This window comes from Arachis ipaensis, chromosome B10, assembly GCF_000816755.2.
Source record: "Arachis ipaensis cultivar K30076 chromosome B10, Araip1.1, whole genome shotgun sequence".
Lineage (NCBI taxonomy): Eukaryota > Viridiplantae > Streptophyta > Magnoliopsida > Fabales > Fabaceae > Arachis > Arachis ipaensis.
This window is the reverse complement of record NC_029794.2, coordinates 25,689,577-25,700,068: the sequence shown is the minus strand read 5'-3', so window position 1 is coordinate 25,700,068 and position 10,492 is coordinate 25,689,577.

The following is a 10,492-nucleotide window of genomic DNA, read 5'->3' as shown; positions in this document are numbered from 1 at the left end:
ATCCAAATCTTTCATGGAAGGATCAACAGAGGCCTCAACAAGGCTTCAACAACAATAATGGTGGAAGAAATAGGTTTAGCAATGGCAAACCTTTTCCATCATCTTTTCAGCAACAGACAGAGAATTCTAAGCAGAGCCACTCTGAATTAGCAACTGTAGTCTCTGATCTAATTAAAACCACTCAAAGTTTCATGACTAAAACAAGGTCCTCCATTAGAAATTTAGAGGCACAAGTGGGTCAGTTGAGTAAGAAAGTTACTGAACTCCCTCCTAGTATTCTCCCAAGCAATACAGAAGAGAATCAAAAGAGAGAGTGCAAGGCCATAAATACGTCTCACATGGCCAAACTTGGAGAGGAGGAAGAGGTAGTGATCTCCACTGAGGAAGACCTCAATGGACATCCGCTGGCCTCCATGGAATTCCCTGATGAGAAACCATGGGAATCTGAGGCTCACACAGAGACCATAGAGATTCCATTGAATTTACTCCTGCCATTCATGAGCTCTGATGAGTATTCTTCCTCTGAAGAGGATGAAGATGTTACTGAAGAGTAAGTTGCTACGTACTTTGGAGCAATTATGAAGCTAAACGCCAAGTTATTTGGTAATGAGACTTAGGAGAATGAACCTCCATTGCTCACTAAAGAACTGGATGACTTGACTAGGCAGAAATTATCTCTGAAGAGACAAGATCCTGGAAAGTTCTCAATACCTTGTACCATAGGCACCATGACCTTTGTGAAGGCTCTGTGTGACCTAGGGTCAAGTATAAACCTCATGCCTCTCTCTGTAATGGAGAAGCTAGGGATCATTGAGGTACAAGCTGCAAGAATCTCACTGAAGATGGCAGACAATTCAAAGAAATAGGCTTATGGACTTGTAGAGGATGTCCTAGTAAAGGTTGAAGACCACTACATCCCTGCTGATTTCATAATCCTAGAGACTGGGAAGTGTGTGGATGAATCCATCATCCTTGGCAGACCCTTCATAGCCACAGCAAAAGCTGTAATTGATGTTGACAGAGGAAAATTGATCATTCAAGTGAATGAAGACTCCCTTGTGTTTAAAGCTCAAGGATATCCCTCTGTAATCATGGAGAGGAAGCATGAAGAGCTTCTCTCAATACAGAGTCAGACAGAGCCCCCACAGTCAAACTCTAAGTTTGGTGTTGGGAGGTTCCAACATTCCTCTGAACATCTGTGAGGCTCCATGAGAGCCCACTGTCAAGCTATAGACATTAAAGAAGCGCTTGTTAGGAGGCAACCCAATCTTTAATTATCTATGTTAAATTTCTATTTTCTTTTGTTATTTTATGTTTTTTGTAGGTTGATGACCATGTGAAGTCACAAAAACAATTGAAAAAGCAAAAAAAGATTGAAAAACAGAATGAAAAACAGAACACCCTGGAGGAGAAACTTACTAGCGTTTAAACGCCAGTAAGGGTAGCAGAATGGGCGTTAAACACCTAGTCTAGCACCATTCTGGGCGTTTAACGCCAGAAATGGGCACCAGACTGGTGTTTAACGCCGGGAATGGGTAAGAAGCTGGCGTTAAACGCCAGAAATGGGCAGCAGTCTGGCGTTTAACGCCAGGATTGGCAGAAAGGCGCATTTTTGCACGCCACTTGGTGTAGGGATGAGATATCCTTGACACCTCAGGATCTGTAGACCCCACAGGATCCCCACCTACCCCACCTCTCTCTCTCTCTTCTTCACCCATTCACCAATCACCTCAATACCTCTTCCCCAAAAACCCCCCACCTATCAAATCCCACCATTCTCTTCACCACTCACATCCATCCTTCATAAAACCCCACCTACCTCACCATTCAAATTCAAACCACTTTCCCACCCAAACCCACCCATAATGGCCGAACCATACCCCCTCTCCACTCCTATATAAAACCATCTTCACTCCTTCATTTTCACACAACATACACACTACTTCTCCCCCTTGGCCGAAACACTAAGCCCCATCTATCTCCTCTATTTCTTCTTCTTCTACTCTCTTCTTTCTTCTTTTGCTCGAGGACGAGCAAACCTTCTAAGTTTGGTGTGTTAAAAGTGTTGCTTTTTATTTTTCCATAACCATTTATGGCACCTAAGGCCGGAGAAACCTCTAGAAAGAAGAAAGGGAAGGCAAAAGCTTCCACCTCCGAGTCATGGGAGATGGAGAGATTCATCCCAAGGGTGCACCAAGACCACTTCTATGAAGTTGTGGCCAAGAAGAAGGTGATCCCCGAGGTCTCTTTCAAACTCAAAAAGGGTGAATATCCGGAGATCCGACATGAGATTCGAAGAAGAGGTTGGGAAGTTCTCACCAACCCCATTCAACAAGTCAGAATCTTAATGGTTTAAGAGTTCTATGCCAATGCATGGATCATCAAGAACCATGATCAAAGTGTGAACCCAGACCCAAAGAATTGGCTTACAATGGTTCGGGGAAAATGCTTAGATTTTAGTCCGGAGAATGTAAGGTTGGCATCAACTTGCCCATGATGCAAGGAAATGCACACCCCTACACTAGAAGGGTCAACTTTGATCAAAGGTTGGACTAAGTCCTCATAGACATCTGTGAAGAGGGCGCTCAATGGAAGAGAGATTCAAGAGGGAAGCCAGTTCAACTAAGAAGGCATGACCTCAAGCCCGTGGCTAGGGGATGGTTGGAGTTCATCCAACGCTCAATCATTCCCACTAGCAACTGGTCTGAAGTTACTATAGACCGGGCTATCATGATCCATAGCATCATGATTAGGGAGGAAGTAGAAGTTCATGAAGTTATATCCCAAGAACTCTACAAGGTGGCGGACAAGTCCTCTACTTTGGCAAGGTTAACCTTCCCTCATCTCATTTGTCACCTCTGCAATTTAGCTGGAATTGACAGAGAGGAAGACATCCTCATTGATGAGGATAAGCCCATCACTAAGAAAAGGATGGAGCAAACAAGAGATCCCACTCATGGACATGAGGAAATTCCTCACCATGAAATCCCTGAGATGCCTCAAGGGATGCATTTTCCTCCACAAAACTATTGGGAGCAAATCAACACCTCCCTAGGAGAATTAAGTACCAACATGGGACAACTAAGGGTGGAGCACCAAGAGCATTCCATCCTCCTCCATGAAATTAGAGAAGACCAAAGAGTCATAAGAGAGGAGCAACAAAGGCAAAGAAGAGACATTGAGGAGCTCAAGCACTCCATAAGATCTTTAAGAGGAAGAACTAGCCGCCATCACTAAGGTGGACCCGTTCTTTAATCTCCTTGTTCTTTATTTCCTGTTTTTCGAATTTTTATGCTTTATGTTTATTTATGCTTGTGTCTTTATTACATGATCACTAGTGTCTAAGTGTCTATATAAAATTGATTCTTGAAGCAAGAAAAAGCAGTGAAAAGCTTGCAGAAAAAAATATATATATGCGAAAAAAAATGAATGAAGAAAAAAAAGAGAAAGAAAGAAAAAGAAAAAACAAGCAGAAAAAGCCAATAGCCCTTTAAACCAAAAGGCAAGGGTAAAATAAAAAGGATCCAAGGCTTTGAGCATCAGTGGATAGGAGGGCCCACAGGAATAAATTCCTGGTCTAAGCGGCTAAACCAAGCTGTCCCTAACCATGTGCTTGTGGCGTGAAGGTGTCAAGTGAAAACTTGAGACTGAGCGGTTAAAGTCGTGGTCCAAAAGCAAAACGAGTGTGCTTAAGAGCTCTGGAAACCTCTAATTGGGGACTCTAGCAAAGCTGAGTCACAATCTGAAAAGGTTCACCCAATTATGTGTCTGTGGTATTTATGTATCCGGTGGTAATACTGGAAAACAAAATGCTTTGGGTCACGGCAAAGACTCATAAAGTAGTTGTGTTCAAGAATCAACATACTTAACTAGGAGAATCAATAACACTATCTGGATTCTGAGTTCCTATAGAAGCCAATCATTCTGAACTTCAAAGGATAAAGTGAGATGCCAAAACTGTTCAGAAGCAAAAAGCTAAAAGCCCCGCTCATATAATTAATACTGATCTTCATAGATGTTTTTGGAATTCATTGTATATTCTCTTCTTTTTATCTTATTTGATTTTCAGTTGCTTGGGGACAAGCAACAATTTAAGTTTGGTGTTGTGATGAGCGGATAATTTATACGCTTTTTGGCATTATTTTTAGTATATTTTTAGTATATTTTAGTTAGTTTTTATTATGTTTTTATTAGTTTTTAAATAAAAATTACATTTATGGACTTTACTATGAGTTTGTGTGTTTTTTTGTGATTTCAGGTATTTTCTGGCTGAAATTGAGGGACCTGAGCAAAAATCTGATTCAGAGGATGAAAAAGGACTGCAGATGCTGTTGGATTCTGACCTCCCTGCACTCGAAGTAGATTTTCTGGAGCTACAAAAGTCCAATTGGTGCGCTCTCAATTGCGTTAGAAAGTAGACATCCTGGGCTTTCCAGCAATATATAATAGTCTATATTTTTTTCGAGATTTGATGGCCCAAACAGGCGTTCCAAGTCAGCTTAAGAATTCTGGCGTCAAAACGCCAGAACTGGCACAAAAGCTGGAGTTAAACGCCCAAACTGGCACAAAAGCTGGCGTTTAACTCCAAGAAAAGTCTCTATACATGAAAGCTTCAATGCTCAGCCCAAGTACACACCAAGTGGGCCCGGAAAAAGATTTCTGCATTAATTACCTATTTCTTTAACTCTAGGCTACTAGTTTTCTATAAATAGGACCTTTTGCTATTGTATTTATATACTTTTACAAAGATACTTTTACAAAAAAGACTTTGATAGACCTTTTCACGTTTGGGGGCTGGACTCACGGCCATGCCTAGACCCTTTTGTTCTTATGTATTTTCAACGGTGGAGTTTCTACACATCATAGATTAAGGTGTGGAGCTCTGCTATTCTTCATGAACTAATGCAAAGTACTATTATTTTTCTATTCAACTCAAGTCTATTTCTTCTCCAAGATATTCATTCGCACCCAAGAACCTGATGAATGTGATGATTATGTGACACTCATCACCATTCTCACCTATGAATGCGTGCCTGACAACCACTTCCGTTCTACATGCAAACAAGCTTGACTGTGTATCTCTTGGGTTTCTAATCTAAGATTAGAACCTTCGTGGTATAGGCTAAAATTATTGGCGGCCATTCCTGAGATCCGGAACGTCTAAACTTTTTCTGTGGTATTCTGAGTAGGATCTGGGAAGGGATGACTGTGACGAGCTTTAAACTCGTGAGTGTTGGGCGTGTGACAGACGCAAAAGGATCAATGGATACTATTCCAACATGATCGAGAACCGACAGATGATTAGCCGTGCGGTGACAGCATGCATAGAACATTTTCACTGAGAGGACGGAAAGTAGCCATTGACAACGGTGATGCCCAACATAAAGCTTGCCATGAAAAGGAGTATGAATGATTGGAAGAAGGCAATAGGAAAGCAGAGGTTCAGGAGGAACAAAGCATCTTCATACGCTTATTTGAAATTCCTACCAATGAATTACATAAGTATCTCTATCTCTATCTTTATTTTATGTTTTATTTATCTTTAATTATCAATCCTCCATAACCATTTGAATCTGCCTGACTGAGATTTACAAGATGACCATAGCTTGCTTCAAGCCGACAGTCTCCGTGGGATCGACCCTTACTCACGTAAGGTATTACTTGGACGACCCAGTGCACTTGCTGGTTAGTTGTGCGGAATTGTGACAAAGTGTGATTCACATTTGAGAGCTCCAATTCTTTGGCGCCATTTTTGATGATCACAATTTCGTGCACCAGGCTACACTTCATAGGCCACGTTTTCTTGTTTCTTTCTTTTCTTCACCTACAGGTAATTAAAACAACCAATCAAAGTATCACCAAATTCACAAGGTTTATAAATCATTCAAAAACCAATTAATTTTAGCTTAAACCTCATGATTTAGTGTCAAATAAAGGATGGTTGATTGATTCAACAAAACCATGCAAATTCACTCCAAACTACTTACTTATAATGCAAGAAAGTGCATAAAACCTAATGAAACAAGTGAAAAATGCTTGAAAAGCTAGCATAAGATGACTTGTCATCACAACACCAAACTTAAACCTTGCTTGTCCCCAAGCAAGCACTAAACATAAGAGAAAATGAAATGAAACAGAGAAGTATGCATGCCCTTATTTAGCAGATAATTGAACTTGGTTCATGGGGTTTTATGCAGATCAATGGTAGCTCATTTATTACTTGCTGCTATATAAGAAATGTTCCTTCAAAGGTTCGCTAGACTTGCCGCTATATTGTCTTACTTTTGCTTGATCCCTTGCTGGTTTTTCCTTCTTTACTTTGCTTAGAAAGCTTATTACTTGATAAAGGCTTGGTGGCAAATGTTGCAGTAGCCTTTTGGCTCAATTTTTGCTCAATATTTCTTCACCACAGGCACATGGCTCACAATTTCTTCCTAGGAACATTGATGCCCAGCATCTCTTTGGATCACTAAATGTTTTGTAGTTAGGTTGCTCTTGATGGTGGACTTTTGGTTGGCAATCCCAAAGTAGTTGATCTAAGTGGCCAAGTTTCAAAATACTCCTCAGAACCTACTTGTCCAAGCATATCCTAGTACAAAAACACCACAGGCATATGTCCTAGGGTCCAAGCTATTGGTGTCTAGCCTTATTGTTTGTTTCCTTGCCAATTCTTGGTTCTTTTTCTTTCTTTTCTTTTTCTTTTGATTCATTCTCAAGGGAACTTTCATTAATTGACAGATTATAGCAGCAAACTAACTCACACTTCAAGGAACATGTTATTATGCAGCTTTTTGTTTTATGAGTTAACAATTAAATCAAACAAATACCACCACTAAATTTCATTCTAATTTCTACAACATTGAACAATCACTTTTCTAAATCAAACATTTTTCTTTTATTCATTACAGCAAGGAACAGAACAAAATTCAAGCTAATGATGGATGACAAAAATTATGCAGATCCAATTATTTCTCAGCAAACATTTTCACTTGCATTTAATTGAATACTTCAACAAGACATATAGGGCTTTCCAAATTGAAATACTTCAAAGCAACAAGGATTAGGTGTCAATACAACATGTGGAGAATGTCCCTCAGCTTTTCCTTCTGTCATCATTATTTTTTTCTATATTGTACTTCCTTTGGACAATGATGTAGATTCCCTTCACTTTGAATGTTTTCCTGCATAATCCTCAAGAGTTGCTTGTTTCTCAAGCCCTTAGGCAACTGGTTAGTATGCAAAGATTATTTGTGGGCTTTTGAACTTACTTTGGTATGTGAAAACCAAACTTAGTCTCTTGCTAATGCTTCTCATGCATCAAATTAACTATATGTGAAACCTTTCTGTCTTTGCTAAAGGTAATAGAACCAAAGACTAGAAAACAGCAGATTGGTTAAATGATTTATCTGATTGCTTGGAGCTAGCATTATGCAGAAGGTGAGAATGTGTTTTATGATGAGATTTTTGGTGGAACACCAAACTTAGAATCCTTCATTATCCCTTAAATTATTTTGGTGTGCAACACCAAACTTAGCTCCTTGTAATACAGATAAAACTAATTAACCTTTTTATTGAGATGTCTATGAAAAGAAAACTACCTCAGGTTGGGTTGCCTCCCAACAAGCGCTCTTTTATTGTCACTAGCTTGACATTCTCCATTCTTGCTCAACTCAAATTCTGAACCTCTTTTTCTTTGTCCCATTGACCTCCTAAGTAAGGCTTTGCTTTGTGCCCATTTGCTGTGAACTGGCTTTTTGTTGCTTCATCTAACAATTCAAGGCTTCCATAAGGGAGAACCTTTGTCACCAAGTAAGGGCCAGTCCATTTGGATTTGAGCTTGCCAGGGAAAATTTTGAGCCTGGAGTTATATAGGAGTACTTACTATCCTGGTTTGAACTCCTTCCTTGAGATCTTCTTGTCATGCCACCTCTTGGCCTTTTCCTTGTATATCTTAGCATTGTCATAAACTTCTAGCCTAAACTCATCCAACTCTTTTAGTTGTAGTAGTCTCTTCTCCCCCGCTGCATGAGAATCAAGGTTGAGAAGTTTAGTGGCCCAGAATGCTTTATGCTCAAGCTCTACAGGGAGGTGACAAGATTTGCCATATAGCAGCTGAAAAGGGAATTTTCCAATAGGAGTTTTGAATGCTATCCTGTATGCTCAGAGTGCATCTTCCAGCTTTCTGGCCCAATCTTTTCTAGTGGCTCCCACAGTCTTCTCTAGAATCCTCTTCAATTCCCTATTTGCAAGCTCAGCCTGGCTGACGAGAGAACTTTTGCGTGGTCTAGAAATTTGTGGATTAATCCTCGTTGCAAGTATAGTTTCTAAACCTTCAAAAGTCCTTTCATACAAACGTTTTGGTTGTCACAAGTAACAAACCCCTAAATAAATCGTTAACCGAAGTATTCAAATCTCGGGTCGTCTTCTCAAGGAACTGCAGGAAAGTATGTTCTTATTATTGGTTATGGAGATTGTAAATTCGGGGTTTCAAGAATGAGGAACAAATATGACAAATAATTTAAATAGCAATTAAAATAAATAAATACTATAAAGCAAACTTTTGTCAAGGGATGAGAAATTGGAAGTCCAAATTAGTTACCCTTCTCAACAATAAAGAAGATTGAATCTTAATTCCACTTAGTTAACCTTTGCTAAAGCAAAGGAAAGTCAAGGGATTAATTAGTTTGACCTTCGAATCCTATTTATTTCCTAAGAAAAGATTGAGATTATTGAAAGTCAATTCAATTAGCAAAGATAACAGTTATCAATTACGTTGAGCTAAGATAACTCCTGAGTTACTGATTTCTTAACCAAGACCAAAAATGAAAATGTAAATTTGCTGGAATAAAAATATCTTCAGATTGAAAGCAATGGTGACACAAATAAAAGAGAGCAATAATAAACTGAAATACCTCAAATAACATTAATTCAAATAATCTGGAACATAGAAGAATTCATAAATTAAATGGCAAAAGTAAATAATCAACTAAAGTAATGGAATGAATAAAAGTGAAAGGGAAGCTTAAAGTAAAGGAACATTAAACCTGGGATCGAGAGTCACTCCTAAAATTAAGAGAAATCATAAATCCTAAGAGAGTGAGGAGAGAACCTCTCTCCAAACTAAATCTAAATCATGAGAAGTAACTAAATTGGCGAGCTCCCTCTGAATGGATGCATTCCCTCACTTCATAACCTCGGTCTATGCCTTCTGGACTTGGATTTGGGCCAAAAAGGGATTCAGAAATCGCTGGGAGCGTTTTCTACAATTTCTGGTGTGTGGCCTCTATCACGCGTTCGCGTGGGTCACGCGGTCGCGTCAGTCATGCGGCCGCGTCATATGTGTTTTGCTTAAGGCGCGCGGTCGCGTCAGTCATGCGGCCGCATCGCTGTTGATTCACGCTTGGCATGCGTCTGCGTCGCCCATGCGATCGCATGGATGCCAGTTTCTCCAAAAACTCCGTTTTGTGCTTTCCTTCCATTTTTTTGTATGTTTTCTTTCCATTCTTTGAGTCATTCCTACCTTAGAAGATCTGAAACTACTCAACACACTAATCACGGTATCGAATGATAATAAGGATAATTAAAATAATTAATTTTTTTAAGCATAGGAAATATGCTTTTCACATACATCACATAATAAGGAAGGAGAAGTAAAATCATGCAATTAATATGAATAAGTGGGTGAAGGATTGAATAAATCACTCAATTTAAGCACAAAATATATCATAAAATATGGGTTTATCAACCTCCCCACACTTAAACAATAGCATGTCCTCATGCTAAATCCAAGGTGAAAAGTAAGGTTAAAGTGATGGAATGTCATGTAATGCAATCTAATCTAAATGCAACTACCTAAATGAATGATGCATCATACAATTCTAATTTTTATTCACTTGTATATAAAGCTTGCATGTAGTTAAATTAATTCACATTCTCAAGGAGTCATGTATATATATAGCCAAACCTTAGATAGTGATAAAGTGCCTTTACAATTGAAATGGGAGAGAAAAGCATTTTATAAACTTTGCAAGATAATTAATAATTTAAACATAGATAAATGTTAATGAGCTATTGAACCCTCACTGGATTTTGTGTTTACTCTCTAATTACTCAGTGTTTATTGGGTTAATCACTCTATTCTTCTTTTTTTATTCTTACTTTCCATAACTTTGTTCTTCATCTAACCAATCAACAATCATAGAATATAGTCATACCAAAAATCATGAGGTCTTTAAGTAAGGTTGTAATGGGGTCAAGGTAAATGTAAGGGTATATGTATAAGGCTAAGTGAGCTAATAAGTGAATCCTTAATTAGACTAAGATCTCACCTAACATACATACTTTCTAAATCAAAGCTTCTTTACCTATTTTCCATATTTTCTCACTTTTGATGTTACATGCTCATATCTCAATGTTTATTTTTACCCCATGTGCATTGCTTTATTTCACAATTGGGGAATTCTTTTTGTGTCCCCTTTATTCAAATACTGAA